Genomic DNA, 18170 nt, shown 5'->3' with positions numbered 1-18170 from the left:
AGGTCTTTAAATTGTCAATCATAAATTATCAACTAGGGCAGGTAAACTGATGAAGTACAGATGCACAATATGTGCTAGAAGTTATTTGATATGTCGTTATGTATTTGTTAGGGTCTAAACTTAAGATAAATATGGAGGTGGTGTTTGTTAATTATATTAGTTTCATATTTCTTAAAGTTGTAAGCTAATTTCATAGGAGTTATTCTCTATCTAATTAGTTTATGGATGATATGAGAGTGATCCTACTTGTATTAGATTGTTTTGGGATTTTTGGTCTTGAATATTTATGCTGCAGCTTATAATTCACTAAATGCAAAAAGAAATCTATTCTATCAACTATGAAGAAATATTGTCTGAACTCAATTGTTTAGGAGAAAACTCTCACACTTTTACTTATTCAATTTTCATTCAAACAAGATATTTCAAACAACATCTATACTATGAAGTAAACATACTTGAACTATGCTAGATAATAAGAAAAAGAAGTAACCATGTTGTACCAGGTATAAAGCAATTCAAATAAGAGACTAAACTAGGTATGAAGCAAATGAAAGTACTTATGCAAATAACCTTTCATTGGCGAATTCATTATCCTGCAATTCCACACAAAACAAAGTATTCAAGGAATGAAAAGAAATCAAATTGCAATTGGTTAATACCTATCACTGTTCGTAGGGGCCCTCCACAGATCAGTTCATAATCTCCAATCAATGAAACACATACACACAAAACCAATTCTATTACTGGCAAATGAAATTCAAACACTGTTTCAAAATTACATCATCTGACACGCACCAAATCACAGTGCGGCCATAAGTTTTATGACAGGTCTCTAGCATAACAACATGAGTGATTTAAGCCTGATATCTTTATCTTAGCTAAAATACATCACTAAACCTTCCATTTGCTATTCTAAAATCAAATCGATAAGATTTTGATTGAACTCAGATTCTGTTTTGGGACAATCCAACAGTTGACTTGGGGTTTGACCGTGATCTCCTGCGCTTATCTTAATGAATAGTTTCAAGGGGATAGGAAGGGATCCATGAGGAAACTATTCACTATCCATCTGCATCCTTTGTTGCTGACTTGGAGCTTCTGAACCTTGCAAAATGGAGACAACTACAAAAATATGGATTAGCTGCAGAAATAGACCAATTCGGTAGCCAATTGCATTCTTTAAAAAAACAATAGGGTAGAAAGTCAAGAATGAATAAGAAGACATATTATTGCATACCTTCATTAAAACCTGGTGGATATGGCTTTATTTAGGTGGTAAATATATAGGAAAAGAGAGGAATATTAGGCAAAAAGGGATGTCATGGTAAGACAATATTTGGACTTTACATTCCCCCAGATGGGAGATTTTGTATGTCCTCATACACTTATTCCTTGTCAGTCACTTGTGCCTCTTGGTTATTACCTCCAAGTTTCATTGTTTTCTTCTTTTTGACAGTTATTGGCATTCTAGGTTTTCTAATGAGAATTTTGTATTTTACACTGATAATCTCTCTTTGCATTATTCTGTTTTCCTTCTTTAGCCTTTTGTTTTTCTTATACCACAAGCTCAGATGAAGGATGAGGTTGTCACTTTTTGTAATATGGATCTCACTTTGTGTCTTCAATGCATGATTCTCATTCTTGAGATACCAGTTCAACGTTTCTAATTCAAAGATCTCATACTTTAATATGTCTGAGGCTAATTGTCATTTACCTTGTTGCTCCCTTCTCCAGGAATCTGAATTGTTTCTTTGGTTGTTGTCTCTTTCCTTTCCAATGACTCTACATAGTCATATATTTCCTGCTGAACATGGTCAATATCTGGACTATGTACTAAGCTTCTTAGAGGTGAGCTGTAAGGTTGTGGTGATACTCTCGATGATGATCTTGATGACCCTTTTGAAGAACTTCCATGGTTTTCTATTGGCTCATCCTCCATTGGTTCGTTCTCTGTTGGCTCATTTCCCTTAAGAATAATGTACTCTGTAATTTCTTAGATTGTCTATGGGACTGTGCTCAGCCTTGTACTCCTCCTCAATCCTGAGGTTTGTATTTTTTGTACTTTCCTTCTCTGGTTTTTCTTCTTGAGGAGGGGTCTAAGTTTGTGAGAATTCTTCTTTACTTTTGTTGGCTTCCTTTCTTCTAAGGTTTCCCTTCTTCATTTTCTACAAAATATTCACTATAGGCATCTCTTCTTCTGATAATTTTGTCTGAGTCTGAGGTGCCTGCTCCTTTATTACTTCTATGGTTCTCTTTCTTCCTCTAGGGGCCCTGCTACTGCTTGCTTTTTCTGGGGATTTTTCTTCAAAGTGGTTCCTCACCAGGAAACTCTCCCAGTTATCCCCTATACTTTGGAGATGAAATTCGACCAAGATTTTGATTAAGCCGTGATGATACATGGTGTTTTCTATAAACTGAATTCTTTTTTGAATGTTTGTAGACATTTTCTTGAGACTATGTAAGAGAAAATAAGGGAGATTCATCTGATGATCTTCAAGAAAATGCATCATCATCCTAACATGATAAAAATACATTTTCCCAAACCTACCCTCACAAGTGACAAACTTTTGAAGCACAAGTAATAAGTTTCTCCATTTATTCTTAAGAGTTGTGCTGGGAATACCTTTCTTATAGATAGTAGTGTCCATGTTCGGATTTTTGAGGAAGACCTTCCAATCCTCGCCATCAATTCCCCTATTCTTAAACCATTTTTCCCCACTCCTTGGTAGCTCAGTAGCCTTCGCGATCATGGAATCTGTTATGGTGAGCTTAATGTCCCCTATTTCGGCTTCAGTCCCATCAAATGAGCGCGCAAATGTCTTGGTTACTTCCCTGTGAAAGCCATTGAATTTTTCAATGAACTGTAGCCATTGTCTCTTTTGCAGTAGCTCCTTAGTCTGTGGGTACCCCTCCAAGAATTGCTTCCCTGTTGGCTCAGTTCAAACAATTATCCCCATTCTTAAGGATGCTTTTCCTTGAAGACTAGTTAGCTTGACAAGAAAATGGAGAGTGGCAGAAAGATGGAGTAGCTATGAATGTTCAGAGGAGTGTAAGAATAGGGAAGAACAGGTGAATTATCATAAGGGTTATAGGAAAGAATCCAACCTAACAATAATAATATAAAGCCACAATACAATCCAGCCGACCTAACAATAATAATATAAAGCCACCAAAATAACAATAGAGGGATTTCATGGGCACATTAATAACAATATGGGGGCAATGGGGGCACAAAAATATAAATAAGGGGTATAACTACAATAGTAATGGGGTAATCACTAGTATTATAGGGACCCAACATGCCCCTCGCCTTCAAAAAAGTGTTGTCCTCAACGCTTGAGTAGTTATGGATACTTCTGCATAAAATTCTCATCCTCCCATGTGGAATCTTCAGCAAATAAGTTCTTCCACTTGATAAGGTACTCTGAAATTGATCGATTTCGTAGCTGTTGAGTTCTTGTTTCTATAACTGCTTCCGGTTCCAATATAATTTTTCCTTCCTCGTCAAGTTTTGGAAATATTGTTTGAACTGGGAGCTTGTCGCCTATAACCTTCTTTAAGCATGAAACATGGAAAACTGGGTGCAATCGAGAAGCTGCAGGAAGCTCCAATTTGTATGCCATAGTACCAATCTTTTGCAACACCTTGTACGAACCATAATACTTTGGTGATAATTTATTATCCTTCTTAGCTTTAGGGACATTTGCTTATATGGTTGTAGCCGTAGGAATATAGGAATACCCAATCACCTACATCAAAACTTCTTTCACTGCGACGTTGATCTACCTGTTGTTTCATTCTATTCTGTGCCAACACGAGGTTATCCTTTAAGAGTTGGAGGACTTGTTGTTGATGTTCGATGTGATGTTCCACTGCCTGAACCTTAGAATTTTCTCTTAAATATGATGTGATGGATGGTGGTTGATACTGTTAGGATATTCCGACACATAGGATATAGTTAAGTTCAACTTGGTCTAGTGTAGAGTTAGGTAAAGTGTGTTTCTTTACCGTTGTACATTTTGTAACTTACAATCCGACGGTCACGATATGTAGTGATCCGACGGTTCATTCTCTCCTCGGTATTACCGACACTTGATCCGTGGCTTGACACCCGATTGGTCCATGAGTTCTATTTAAAGCGCATGGAGGGTCATTGTTCGGGTAATCCGTGCATGAGAGAAGCTTATGTAAATTTTCATTCTTTGATTAATAAATTGCCTATAGTACCCACGTTGGGACTGGCCGTGGACTGTTTCCCTCTTTGAGGGTTTTAACCACGTCAAAAATACTGGTGTATTGATCTGTGATCTGGTTGTGAGCGGTGTCCTTTTGGTATTCTTTCTGAGGAACTTACCCTGTAAATTCCTACAGATACCCATAAAGTGCCATAAATGGGGTCATTTTTGTTGCTGTATGAAAGGAAGTGTTATACCACCATTCAACGAGAGGCAACCATTGGACCCATCGTGTCTGTTTATCAGATACAAAGCAATGAAGATATCCTTCCAAAAATTTGTTTACTATCTCAGTTTGCCCATCAGATTGAGGATGATATTGATAAGATGAGCTATGAGCTAACTGAGTACCAAGACAAGAAAATAATTCTGTCCAAAAATTTCTAGTGAAAATGGGATCTCTGTCACTTACAATAATCTTTGGGTTTCCATGTAGCTTTTGAATTGTTTCCATAAATGCAGTAGAAACTATACTGGCTTTAAATGGATGTGATAATGCACAAAAGTGTGCATACTTGGTAAGTATGTCAACTACCACCATGATGACACTCTTTCCCTCAGACTTGGGTAAACCTATGATAAAATCCATTGATACCTCCTCCCAACGTTTGCTTGGAATGGATAAAGGTTGTAATAGACATGGTGTCTTAATTGTTTCAACTATTTTTTGTTGGAAAACCAAACATTCTGCCACAAACTTTTGAATATCTGATTTAAGGCCATCCCAAAAAAATTCCTTCTTAAACCTGTGGTAAGTTTTTAAAAATCCTGAGTGCCCTCCTAAGGGAGAAGTGTTCAATTCCATAAGAATCTTTTGTTTTAGCTGGGAATTCTTACAGAGGTATAAGCGATCCTTGTACCATAACGAATCATTTTGCCAGCTAAATGTATCAAACGTACTGGAATCTTGTTGTAGCTTTCGAATAAGTGTCCACACTTCTTCGTCATTCTTCCATTCCTCCCTTGCTTCATTTATCCAATCTGGTTTGATGATAGAAATAGCGCACAACAATGCTTCCACTCCTCATCCTTTCTTGAGAGTGCATCTGCCACCACATTTTGCTTCCCTTTTTTGTAGATGATTTCAAAGTCATAACCCAACATCTTTGTGACCCACTTTTGTTGCTCTTCAGAGGATAATCTTTGTTCTAAAAAGAATTTAAGGCTACCATGATCCGTTTTTACCTTGAAGTGTCTTCGCATTAGGTAGGATCAGCATTTCTTAAGTGCATGGAGTATTACCAACATTTCCTTCTCATAAATAACTTTACTTAAAAACTTTACCTTGATTGGACGACTTTCAAAAGCAATGGGTCTTTCATCTTGCATTAGAAAAACACCAATTCCATTTCCTGAAGCATCACATTCCACAATAAAGGTTTTTGTGAAGTCCGGTGTAGCTAAGACCGGTGCTTGGCACATTGCCTCTTTAAGATGTTCAAAGGCCTTTGTTGCTTCCAGAGTCCATGAAAATGCATCTTTCTTCAATAATGTCAATAGAGGTGCTGCTATTCTCCCATAATTCTTAACAAACTTGCGATAATATCCTGTCAACCCAAGAAATCCATGCAGATGCTTTATGGATGTGGGGATTTTCCATTCCTTAATGGCTTTAATTTTGCTAGGGTCTACCTTAACTCCTTCATGAGATACAATATGACCCAAATATTCCACCTCCTGGACTCCAAAGAAACATTTGGATCTTTTTGCATATAATTGTTTCTCCTCCAATAGTTGTAGCACCCTGTCAACATGTTCAACATGATCCTTCCAAGACTTGCTGTAGATTAGTATATCATAAAAAAATACTAACACAAATCTTCTAAGGAATGGTTTGAAAGTTGAATTCATCAAACCTTGAAATGTTGAAGGTGCATTGGTAAGGCCAAAAGGCATGACCAAAAATTCATAATGACCCTCATGAGTTCTAAATGCCGTTTTCGGAATGTCTTCAATCTTCATTCTGATTTGATGATATCCTGAACGAAGATCCAACTTGGTGAAGTAAATTGATCCATGCATTTCATCCAGTAATTCATCAATGACAGAAATGGGGAGCTTATCTTTAATAGTGAGCTTGTTGAGCTCACTATAATCCGGACACATGCGCCATGATCCATACTTCTTGTGCACCAATACTACTAGAGCAGTGAAAGAACTTTGACTCGGTTGAATTATACCAACCTCTAGCATTTTTGCAACCATATGTTCAATTTCACTTTTTTGAACAAAGGGATATCTGTACAGCCTAATGTTTGGAGGAACACTTCCTGGAATCACATGAATAGCATGATCATGATCATGCATAGGCGGGAGACCTTTGGGAGTCTCAAATACCTTGGAATGATTTTCCAGGATTTTTTGGAGATCTGGAGAAATAGATGATTCTAATGTGGAAACATCTAGCGAACATAATTGTGCAATTACACCCCTTTGCTCCTTTTTTAGAAGCTTTGTCATACCATTAGAGCTGATTATATTTCCTGGTTTCCCTGCAATACCCCTTAATTCAATTTCCTTTTCTTCCGTAGAAAATTTGATGAAAAGTTCTTGAAAATTAAAAGCTATTGTACCCAAGGATTGTATCCATTGGACTCCTAGTACAACATCAGCACCTCCCATTGGAATGGAAAGCATTGAGCTAGTCAATACATATTCTCCCATGGATAGCTTGATATTATGGCACTTTCCAGAGCAATTTATTGTTCCTCCATTTGCAATCATCACTTAACACTCTGGTGCTAGATATAGGAAGCAATTCAATTCTTTTGCTACCTTATAGTGAATAAAATTATGGGTGCTTCCTAAATCAATTAACACTATTACCTTTTTCTTCTTGATTTGTCCTTCTATCTTGATGGTTTGATGAGTGGTAATTCCCGCCAATGCATTACAAGATATGGTCGGATTTATTTGTTCTTCATCTAGGCTTTTTTCCTGGAGCCTATCCTCTTCTTTTGACCTTTCTTTCTTCTTTTCTTCTTCCTCTTCACAATCTATGTAGAATAATTTCTTCTCAGCACACTTATGACCTTTAGTGTATTTTCTATCACAACTATAACAAAGCCATTTTGCTCCTTTTCTTCCAATTTTTGTGGTGTCAACCTTATAGGTTGTGGAAGACTAGGGGCAACTGCACTTCCGTCTTTATAGTTGTGAGTGGTATGCTTCCTGGTTGCCATAATTTTGCTTTCCATTTTTCTTGCTAACCTGAATGCCTTCTTTAATGAATCAGGTTCCCAAAGGCAAACATCATGTTGGATATTATCCTTTAAAGACCCTATGAACACATCAATCCTATGCTCCTCTAGAATATCTTTTACCCTTATGTTCAATTTTTGGAACTCCTCAATGTGCTCCATTATTGAACCCTTTTGTTTGAGACTTATCAATTGGCTAAAAAAATTGTTGCTTTTTGTATCCTCATAATGTGCTATCAATTCTTCCATAAAAATTGCCCAAGTGATAAATTGTTTACGAGAGCAAAGCCATTGATACCATACAAACTGATTTGGTTCCAAATATAAAGTTGCCATACGTACCTTTTGTGTGTTTTGCACATTATTGAGATCGAAGAACTGCTCCATCTGTAATATCCATGTGGCGGGATCCTTGCCATCAAACTTCCTCATATCAATTTTTGGAATATGGTGGGTCTTCGATCCAACATTAGAGTCTATGGAATCATGATTAACATTTCTTGTGTTCACATCACGAGTTCCATTACAACCTTTTCACCATTAGTAAGTATTTCTTGTAGAAAATTTGTCAAATCTGTCTTCAAATCTGCCATGTCTGTCTTCAAATCTGTCTTCAAATCATTCATCTTAGCTTCCATGCCCTTTATCTTAGATTCCATGCCATTTATCTTAGCTTCTGTTAGCTTTTGTGAGCGTGACATTTGTTGCACTTGTTCCTGTAATTTTGATATATCATGTAGCATTTCTTCCTCTTCTTCATGAGTCATGCTAGAGCTTTCAGGTTCCTTACTAGGTGTTTGCATTTTCTTTCCTCAGGGCATCAGTTACCAATAATAATTCTTTACTATGCCCTTTGAATTCCTTCAAACCAAGCTTATGCAAAAATTTAAAAAAAAACTACACACCTTTTTTCACTTTGTAGAAGTCTGATATTGAATTTGATGTATCTTTGTAATTTCGGATCATCCAGCTCTAAAATTTTAACCTGTAGTAGCATTCTGAGTTCTCTTTCCAATGCCATAGGTCTGACCCAAATTGGTTTCTCCAAGGAAGAGTTATACGAAATCTCCCACAGTGACTTGCTTATAGACTAGTTCAGTAGAGCAAACTTGTACGACGTGCCACGAGTCATTGTTTCGACCTATGGATCTGAAAAATTCATACAAGAAGCTAGAGTCCGTCCTCTTTCTGTATCTTCTTATGAAATTTCAATCTGATCCTCAGAGAGAAAGTTATGATGATTTTCCCCAGGTCACCTGTTTTGAATGTAATTCAGGAGTCTGCAAAAAGACCAACTTCCTCAGATCATATCTCCGAAAATATCGCGCGAAAAGCTCTAAAATTTGGACCCAAGGTTCAACGCAATTTCTTCTCAAATGGGTTTTTTTTACAACTTCTAAAACGTCACAGAAAAAACGTTATAGAGAAAATACCACAATGACCTGTTTGGAGTAGCGAAACCCTAGAATCCAAAGCTTTGATACCAAATGTTAAGAAACCAGCTCAAGAAAAGATAGAAAAGATAGGTCAATGCCTTAGAATTCAACCTCTTCGAGGGGGAAACCTCCTTTACATTACATAAATGAACAATTCTTCGATGATTCAAATGACAAAACCTCTTTTCTATATATAGGAGTCTTAGGAGTCACAATATAATCCAGCCGACCTAACAATAATAATATAAAGCCACAAAAATAACAATATGGGGGCAATGGGGGCACAACAATATAAATAAGGGGTATAACTACAATAGTAATGGGGTAATCACGAGTATTATAGGGACCCAACAATATATATATATATATATATATATATATAATATATATATATATATATATATATATATATATATATATATATATATATATATATAATTTATTTTTATTTTTACATTTTTCCTATTTTAAATAAAACTGAATAAAAATTTCTAAGGTGGAAAAGAAGAAGAATTCTTCTTGACCATCTTTAGTTCTGAATTATCTTGAAACATTTTAACAAATTCCTCTTTTGTTAATGGCTTCTGGTAAAGCATGAGTCGATGTCCATTTACTAATAGAGGATTTTTCTCTTCATAAGTAGTCCTGATTCTAACTGCACCATTGTCAAAGACATTTTCAACTTCATAAGGTCCAAGCCATTGGGTTTGGAATTTTCCTTGAATTTTTTTTAATTTTTAATAAAAGAGCAATGCTCAATCTCCCAAATGAAATTTCCTTTCTTTAATTTACTTATCATGCCATCTTGACCTCTATTGTTGAACTAGGCTAGTTCTCTAGAAGGCTTCTTCTTTCATTTCATCGAACTCATTTAGTTGTGTCATCCTTTGCTTCTGGGCTTCTGACAAGTGAAGATCTAACTAGAATATTGTCTTATAGGCTTGGATCTGGAACTCTATTGAAAGTAAGACTTGCTTCCTATAAACCAATTCATAGGGAGTATGCCTTGTAGTATTTCTCCATGTAGTTTTGTAGGCCCATAAAGCTTGTGGAATCTTTTCCACCCAGTCCTTCCTATGTAGATGTATAGTCTTGGTAAGGATAGCTTCAATCACCTTATTTTTGGACTCAACTTGTCCATTGGCTTGTGGATGGTATGGAGTGGACTTCCGATGTTTTATCTTGTATTGGTCCACAAGCTTCTGCACTAGTCTGGATGTGAACTATGTTCCTTGATCTGTTACAATTTCTCTTGGGACACCAAAACGAGTAAAAATATCCTAAAAAGGAAATGAAACTACAATATTTTCAGTAGAAAAAGGAAGTGCTTTAGCCTCTACCCATTTAGTGACATAATCAGTACATACTAGAATATACTTCTTTTGCTTTGAAGGTGGGCTGATTGGTCCAACAAAATCCAGTGCCCACTTTTCAAATGGTTCGATGAGTACCTGTGGTTGTAGTGGAAGTTCATTTGAAAGAGTAGGTTTGCCCATTATCTGAAAACTGTCACATCTCTTATCATATTCCTTGGTGTCCCTGAAAATGGAAGGCCAATAATATCCTAAAAGCAAGATTTTGTAAGCAGTTATTTTGTTAGAAAAATGTCCTCCACATGGCTCAGCATGACAAGCTTTAAGTATTTCTGGTATTTCGCCCTCTCAAACACATATTTTGATGATGAGATTTGGTCCTGTCTTTTATAGTTCTTCATTTATCCATGAATAATATATGCTATTGTGGACTATTCTTCTCTTTTCTCTAGGAGATAAATGAAATGGCATTTTTCATGTGGCCAAATAGTTATCGATATCTGCATACCAAGGTGATTTAGTAGATACGGCAAAAAGATATTCATCTGGAAATTTATCTTCTACGGGTTGATCATTATTTTCATTTTGTATTCTAGATAGAAATTCGGTAATTGTGTTCTGTTCTCCTGGCCTATCTAGAATGGTTATGTTGAATTTTTGTAAAAGTAGGATCCATCTAGTTATTATTCCATTAGTGACTGGTTTATTCATTAGGTATCTAATGGTTGAATGGTCTGTGTGAATAAAAGCTTCATAGCCAGTTATATAATGTCTAAACTTATTAATGGCATGAACTACAACTAAGAACTCATTTTCAGTTACAATATAATTTAACTCTGCAGGAGTTAAATTTTTACTAGTATAATAAATGGCATAAGGAGTGAGATCTTTTTTTCCTAATACAGCTCCTAAGGATGAATCTGAAGCATCTGTTGAGATATGGAAAGGCAACTTCCAATTAGGTCCTTTTAAGATAGGTGCTTCAGAAATTCTCTTTTTCAAAGTTTCAAAGGAAACTTGACATTCAGAATCCCAATTGAATTCACAGTATTTGGTAAGTAATTTAAAGAGTGGGGATGCAATTTTTGTGAAGTTTTCTATGAACCTCCTATAATATCTAGTAAAACCGAGAAAACTTCTAACATCTCATTGACAATTTGGCACTGATAACTTAGAAATGACTTCAACCTTGGATGAGTCTACCTTAATTCCATCTCCAGAAATATGGTGACCTAAAACAATTCCCTCATTAAATGTCATGAAACTTTTTTTATGGATTAACAAGAGATTGGTTTCTTTACATCTTATTAAGACTTTTTCTAATTTTTCTAGTGCTTCATTGAAAGAATCCCCATAGACTAGAAATCATCCATGTACACTTCCACACAATCATGAATAAGGTTAGAGAAAATGCCTAGGACTACTCTTTGGATTGTTGCTAGATCATTACATAACCCAAAGGGAAGTACTCGGTAAGCATAAGTTCCACATGGACAAGTGAACGTGGTTTTATCTTGATCTTTAGCGGCTACCTGAATCTGGTAATATCCACTGAACCCGTCCAAGAAGGAAAAATGTTTTTTCCTTGCTAATGTGTCTAAGACCTAGTCTATGAAAGGTAGAAGAAAGTGGTCTTTTAATGTTTCTTTGTTTAATTCCCTATTATCGATGCTTACTCTCCATTTTCCATTCTTCTTAGGAATGATTACTAGGGGTGAAACCCACTAATTGTCAGATATTGGATAGATGAAGTTTACATTTAATAGTTTCTACAACTCCTCCTTAAAAATTTCTTTTAGATTTGGATTCATTCTCCACTGAGGTTGTCTAACTGGTCGTGCATTTTGTTTTATGTAGATATGATGTATGCAAGTTTTAGGATCAACCCCTCTCATGTCAGTGTATTCCCATGCAAAAGCAGAAGAATGTTTCTGTAAAATTTCTATCAATTGATTCTTTTGCATTTCTTCCAAGTTTTCATTGACATTTAAGGTTTTTCCTGGAAAGATTTCTATCGAGGAATTCCCAAATTTTTCCATGGAGAGCAATTATTCTTGTTTAGATAAGAGATACTCATTTCTATTACGATCATAATGTGAGGAAGATTCATTATTTTCTAGTCCATTTAAAAGTTGGTCTTCCTCTTTTACTTGTTTAGTAATGAAAATAGGTTGCATACCTTCTTCATCTTCTATCCATTCTTTTGTTTCTGTATATATTATTGTTCTTGTAGGGGGATATAATGTAAATTTATTTGTAGAATTTCCATCTGAGATAAACATATCGCCTCATTTGCAGCCGATGAAAGCATCAGCTGTGGCCAACCAAGGCCTTCCTAGAATTAATGAATGTCCTCCTAAATTATTCTTGGGTGTTAAGACTATGAAATCAACAAGATGCTCCCAAGAATCTAAGGATACACAAACATCTTTCAACACACCATTCAATTTAATAACATACATATCTGCTAATCGCAACAAGGTTGGTGTGTATTGAAGGTTAGGAAGCCTAAGTGTGTCCATAACTTTTTACTCTTTATGTTTATGGTCGCTCCTAGATCAATCAGTGTGTTTGGTATTTCAGTTCCATTGACGTGAATTTTTATAATGGGGCTTCTTGGATCTAAATATTTTTGAATTGTCATCTTCCCCATTATAATGTCTACAACTTTTCCGACTAACTGAATTATTTTTATATCTTTTCTTCTTCTCCCTGATCTTTGTGTACTTAATTCCTTGATTGTTTTTGCAAAAATTGGTATTTCTTTTATGGCTTGTAATAAAGGAATCTTAATACAAACATTTCTCAATTCATCCATCATATTGTAATAAGGCAAGACAATTTGTTTCTCTACTTCTTCATCGATTTTCAACCTTTCTGGGAAAGGTGGTATAATTGATATTGAGTGTTGTTTTATGATAGGAGTATTTATTGGAACTTCTTCTGTTTGTTTATTTTATTTTTGAGGGAGGGAGTTATCACCTTCTTCTCATTGGTTTTTGTGTTTTTGAAGATTAGATCTTGTTTCTTGAATAACAATAAGAGGTTTTTTTGGTAATACTCTTCCAAACCTTAATTGGACATTATTTAGGTCTAGTGGAGTTATAACATAAGTTTGAGGATTCTGACCCTCCATGTTGTACATTGGTTGTTGTGATATTTTATTATTAGGATTCGGAAGTGGTTAACCAGGTAGTTGATTTGATTTTTGTGGAAATGGTAAGGAAAGTTGTGGGCTTTGATTCTGAACTGGAAGTTGTGGTAATTGATTAGCTTGATGAATTTGATTAGATGGGGGTAAAAATTGTGGTGAAAGATAGGATGGTAAATATTGTTGATATTGAGCATATGCTCCATAAGGATTTTGCCATCCTTGATTCCAAGATTATGATTGTGGCTGAGCCCAAGGCTGCCAAGCTGGATTCCAACAGGTCTGCGCAAATTGTTGTGGTCTAAACCCTTGTGGTTGATTTGGTTGAGGATTTTTCCATGGTCTTTTGGTTATACAGTAGAGAGGGTCTACTGGTTCTCATATTCCTTCATCATTAAATACAACCTTGAGACCTGGTAAAGAAGGAAATTCCTTCATATCGTGATTATCTGCACATATGACAAAAGTTTCTATGGCTTTTGAATCAAAGGGACACTCTCTTAGAGCATTTTTCTTTTGACATTTGAGACAAAAGATGGATAATGCAACATTTTGAGAATTTTGCTCATTTTGTATTTTAATGGTGTTTATCTGCTCACTTAGGGTCCCTAAAATATCTGTCTTAAAGGTATCAAGCAAATTTCCTAATTCTGTCGTGCTGACTATCCCTGCTGCAGATTTAATAATTCTTGGCAAGAGAGAGTCTCTAGGACTCCTTTCAATTCATGCTTTACCCCTTGAGATATGTACACATAAATCACCAATATTTGCAAATGGTAGTTGGTAAATATCTCCCTTCCCAGTTATGTTAAGGAGATTGATCCACTCATGTTTGATAGCTCTGACCAAGAGGGATTTTAAGGTTTCTTCATCCAAATTACCCATTTTTTCTCTTTTAACATTGTAGACAAATCTTTCTACCAAATCTTCAATATTTTCATCTTCTTTTTGTGTCATTTTGAAGACTTCATCTTTAAGGTTAATAGGCATACAATAATCTCTATATTTTCTTAAGAAAGCCTCTTTCATTTGTACCCATGTTGTTATGGAATGCACTTCTAAACTCATGAACCATTTTAATGCTAAGTCTTTTAATGTAGTCGGGAACAATTTTCGTTTTTGAGCATCATGCAGATAGTAATATGATCTGCATAATACTTCAAATTCGAAGAGAAATGTCTCTGGGTATTCATTTCTTTTTCCGTGGAAATTAGGAAGAATTGAGGGTGATATATTTTTCATTGTGAGGGTTGTATCTTCATCAAGAATAGGAAATCCAGAAGGATCTTGGTTTCCTCTACCTCTACCCCCTCCTCTGTTCCTATCTCCACCTCCTCCTCTACCTCGACCTCTTCCTCCTCCAAGTCTATTTTCCTCATCATTAACATTATGTATTTCTCCTTCCCCTTCAGCCATGATAGATTCTTCGGAACTAATATAATTTTCTTCTGATTCTCCTAGTTCTTCTATCAATGGTTGTTCAAAATAGATTTCATGTTCCTCTTCTTCACTAGGAACTTCTAGTTCTTCTCCTAGAATTTGTTCACCAGTGGAGGATAGAAAAATTACTCCTGTAGTTGGGGATGTAGGATTTTCTTCAATTACAACTTCAGTAGATGAAGTGGGTGAAGTTCTAGACTGGATTTCTGATCTTGAGACTTCAGGAAGTCTTTGTCGACCTCTAAATGGAATTCGGGTTTGAGTAGGCAGTGTGGAATCTCGAAATCGTGGTGAAGTAAGTGGATTTGTGGGAATTAAACTTCTTCCTCGCCCTACAAATCTACCCCTAGAGTCTCTATCCCTACGCATATCATGTTTTAAATTAATGATTTTTTTTTTAACTTCTATTTGTACTTCCCCGGCAATGGCGCCAAAATGTTTAGCCAATTTAAGGTCTTTAAATTGTCAATCATAAATTATCAACCAGGCTAGGTAGACTGATGAAGTACAGGTGCACAATATGTGCTAGAATTTATTTGATATGTCATTATGTATTTGTTATGATCTAAACTTAAGATGAATATGGAGGTGGTGTTTGTTAATTATATTAGTGTCCCAATCCTTAAATTTGTCAACTAATTTCTTAGGAGTTATTCTCTATCTAATTAGTTTATGGATGATATGAGAGTTATCCTACTTGTATTAGGTTGTTTTGGGATTTTTGGTCTTGAATGTTTATGCTGCAACTTCCAATTCCCTAAGTGAAAAAATAAATCTATTATATCAATTATGAAGAAATATTGTCTGAACTCAATTGTTTAGGAGAAAACTCTCACACTTTTACTTATTCAATTTTCATTCAAACAAGATATTTCAAACAACACCTATATATGAAGTAAACACACTTGAACTATGCTAGATAATAAGGAAATGAAGTATCCATGTTGTACTAGGTATAAAGCAATTCAAATAATAGACTAAACTAGGTATGAAGCAAACGAAATTACTTATGTAAATAATGATTCATTGGCGAATTAATTATGCTGCATTTCCACACAAAACAGAGTATTCAAGGAATGAAAAGAAATTGGATTGCAATTAGTTAAGACCTCTCACTGTTCGTAGGGGCCCTCCATAGATCAGTTAATAATCTCCAATCAATGCAACACATACACACAAAACCAATTCTATTGCTGGCAAATGAAATTCACAAACTGTTTCAACATTACATCATTCAGCGTGCACCAAATCGCAGTGCGGCCATAAGTTTTATAATAGGGCTCTGGCATAACAACATGAGTAATTTAAGCCTAATATCTTTATCTTAGCTAAACTATCTTGCTAAACCTTCGATTTGATATTCCGAAAGCGAATCGATAAGATTTCAATTGAACTCAGATTCTGTTTTGAGGAAATCCTGCAGTGGACTTGGAGTTTAACCGTGATCTCCTATGCTTATCTTAATGAACAATTTGAAGGGGATAAGAAGGGATCCAAGAGGAAACCATTCTCTATCCATCTGCATCCTTTGCTGCTGACCTGGAGATTCTGAACCTTGCAAACAATGGAGACAAGTACAAAAATTTGGATTAGTTGCGGAAATAGACCGATTAGTTAGCCAATTGCATTGTTTAAAAAAACAATAGGTATGTTATCACTCAGATTTTCCTTAGAAGTTATCAAAAGAAGGAAAGGATCCAAGGTAACCACAAAACAATGTTTTAAGTATAGATTCTAGCCAATCTACACTCAAAGAGGGCTCTCTCTTTGTGATTTAGCTTTGTTTTAAAAGATTTTAGGCTAGCTATTAATTTTTAGTGAGGTTGTTTTGTTTGAGAGTGGTGGAGTTCTGAAACAAATAGGAAAACTAGGCTTTTACAACATTGGGCTATGGAGTCAATCAGGGATAATTCATTGGATCAAGTCAAATTGCTAAGTTATGAGTTCAACAGGTAGGATAACAGAATAAAAACAAACTTTGGGGCTTGAATGAGTGATATTTCTGCTCAAAACTAGAGGGCAATTAAGAATCCTCAAGTCAGGATTAGAAAGAGGAAAGGAAGATAGGTCAACTAGCAGAGGGCAATTAAGAATCCTATACCAGGGACTTATGAGAAAAACTATGGGGATAGAGGAGCAATTAATAATTCCTTTATCGAAATAGCTTAGATGAAAACATAAAAATGGTAAACTATTGATAGAAGAGAGCAATAAAGCTAATTCTGATACACTTTGACTATTTTACCATTTAGATTTAGGATGCATGAAACATTGAAACATATAGAAAACACATAAAATCACAAGGATAGAATACTTATTTGTGATCACATTGCACGAGAATCTGATGAAATGTCCTCAACTTTCATTCCTTTTCCAACAAAAATCCAAGTTTGATTACAAAAGCCTTATCAGCTTGATAGCATAGAGTTATAGAGATGTTATAGAATCCACCCACAATACATCGAATGGAGAAGTATTTATACAAAAATTACATCAAAATATCTCATAACTATATGAGACTTATTCTAGGGAATACAAAATATCTTTTACAAAAATATAGAGACAGATGGAAAACTGATTGCTGTTGTCCCTTTATTCATGCATGAGCTGGAGGTTGAAACTCAAATTTGCCTCTGGTTGTTGCTTCAGTAATTGTGTGCTGGATCTTCTTTTACTTTCATCTAACGACAATTTTTACCTGTATTCTGATACTCTTTACCTGTGTTATGATACTCTTTACATGTCTTACCTAACCTTACTGTAGTAAATATTTTATACTTTACAGATTTCCTATAGCAACTCATAGTATCTGCATTATATCAGTCCACCATTCATCATTTCGTATTTTCATTCTTATCAATTTCCTGTACACTTTGTCAACTTTAGTGTACTTTTCAAAGTTGCGCTGGACCGTGAACAGGTGTTTCATTTCATGTTCAATATAAAAAAGGTTTTCCAAACCATCATACAACACTTTTCATATAGGGAGTGCTTTCACTGTGGATGAGCTGGCTTGACTTTTAGCTTGTTTGTGCATTTTCTTAACATAGTATCCATGAGTCATCAACTTATCATTTATGACCATTGGACTTGGTAGGCCTTTATCTCTTATACTGCCATATTTTAACATAAAATCATCTCTGTCATCCTGAATACTTTGATAGCTTATTTCCATATTAAGCATCAAGTTATTTTTAGTAATAACTTTCTTAATTTCCAGGATGGTGGCAGTTCTGTCCTCAATATCTAATTGTTCCAGCTGATGCTTGCTTTTTCTATTCAAAAAATTGATCAATTGGGTTGCCTCTTTGGGTTTTTATGCCGATTCTTCCTTGGTCTTCTGTATAGCCTCTGTAACTAGTTTCATTAATTTAGTCTGTTCAAAAATGATCTGA

This window comes from Pinus tabuliformis, chromosome 3_2 (genome assembly GCF_031772625.1).
Source record: "Pinus tabuliformis cultivar Carrire ecotype Pingquan chromosome 3_2, CPIR1, whole genome shotgun sequence".
NCBI lineage: Eukaryota > Viridiplantae > Streptophyta > Pinopsida > Pinales > Pinaceae > Pinus > Pinus tabuliformis.
This window is presented reverse-complemented; position numbering follows the sequence as displayed.